A 1946-nucleotide genomic window follows, 5' to 3' on the forward strand; every position below is an offset into this window, starting at 1 on the left:
AAAAAAAAAAAAAATGATTCCCAGGAGTTAAGGAGGAGAAAAGAATGAGTAGCAGGAGAATGGAGGAGTTTTAGGGCAGTAAAAATATGCTGTATGATACCATCTTGGTGGATATACGTGATTACACATTTGTCTAAAGCCATAGGAATGTACAAACCTAGAGTGAAACCTGATGTAAATTGTAGACTCTGCTTGATAATGAAGTGTGAATATAGGTTTAATAGTAACCAATATATCACTGGTGGGGAATGTTGTTAATGGGGGAGGCTAAACATGTGGGGAGGAGGGGCAGGGAGTACATAGGAAATCACTGTACTCTTCTCTAATTTTGCTGTCAACCTAAAACTGTTCTAAAAATTGTTTTTTTAAGTTTATTACTTATGACTTTCATGAGAAATTTTGAGTATTTTTTCTAGGTTTTTATGTATCACAATATGCTAAATCTGGGAATGGCTGGGTGCGGTGACTTACACCTCTAATCCCAGCACTTTGGGAGACCAACGTGGGCAGATCATGAGGTCAAGAGATCGAGACTATCCTGGCCAACATGGTGAAACCCCATCTCTACTAAAAGTACAAAAATTAGCCCGGCATAGTGGTGCATGCCTGTAGACCCAGCTATTCGGGAGATTGAGGCAGGAGAATCACTTGAACCCAGGAGGCGGAGGTTGCAATGAGTCGAGATCACGCCACTGCACTCCAGCCTGGTGACAGAGTGAGACTCTCTCTCTAATAATAATGATGATAATAATAATAATAAAATAAAAATAATAATAAATTAAAATAAAATAAACAAAGTTTGGGATCTGACATTTTTTCTTGCCAGTTTCTTTCTTTTTAAAATTTTTGATATTTCCAGTTAGTCTTGTTGTAATTTAAATGTAATACTATAATTATTTAAAAATTCAAAATAATTATGTCCCAATATCAATCCTTTAAAACTAAACAAGACCTTTGATTCAGAAATAATAACTTGAAATTTAAGTGTTTGCAATGTTATTTGAAAAAAATAGAAATAATTTTACACGGAAATATTTCTGGCATGTATATTAAGAACTAAAACACTTTGTGGACCTAAGAACTGATTGATGTTCAAATTAATCAACATTAGTGCCATCTAAAGAACTTCAAAGCCTCCATCCAAAGGGAAGGCTGAAAAAGTTACATTGGTCCTTGTTTTACCCTCAGGCCTTGTCTTTTTTCTCATTACTCAATCAAAGTGATTTTATCTAGTCTCATGACTTTTTAACTGTCACCTCTTTACTGATGACTTTCATCTCAAAGTCCCTAGCTAGAAGCTTTGGGTCTATGTTTTCAATTGCACAATTTGACAGCAATATACTTTGTTCAAATTGTACTTCATATCCAATAAACTTGTCTGTTTCCAAGTGCTCCCTATATTAATCAACTGTGCATTATTGTAGTCATCTGGATTATAAACACAATTTAAGTTATATGTAGCTTTTCCAATTTCATGAAATTCAATTTTCAAAAGCATCTGTTTTCTTGCACAAGAGATCCCATACCTACACTTTTTTCTTCCTTTTTATCTTTTCTTCCTTTTTATCTTTCTTTTATCTCTCGTTTATTTTTCACAACTAATCAGAGATATTTGTTTAAATGTAATTATTATGATATTTATAGATCTTGGAACACTGTGATTTCTTCCAGATTAATGGCCACTATAATATATATAATGACAGTTATAATAGCCTTGCTTCATAAAATAAAGTGGACTTGATGCTGTATGACTTCTTGGTGAAGCCCTTAACTGGCCTGTATGTTTACATTTTTAGATATTCGAAAGCCAGTTATTATATAAAAAGAGCAAGAAGCCATGCTTTGAGAAGTCCAACCCACATGACTAGGCCCAGGCACAGAAAGCCGTGAAAAAAAGAGAGGTCATCAAGTCTCCATACACTTGTGTGAAGAAGCCATCTTGGATG

Source organism: Mandrillus leucophaeus, unplaced genomic scaffold (assembly GCF_000951045.1).
Source record: "Mandrillus leucophaeus isolate KB7577 unplaced genomic scaffold, Mleu.le_1.0 Scaffold179, whole genome shotgun sequence".
Taxonomy (NCBI): Eukaryota; Metazoa; Chordata; class Mammalia; order Primates; family Cercopithecidae; genus Mandrillus; species Mandrillus leucophaeus.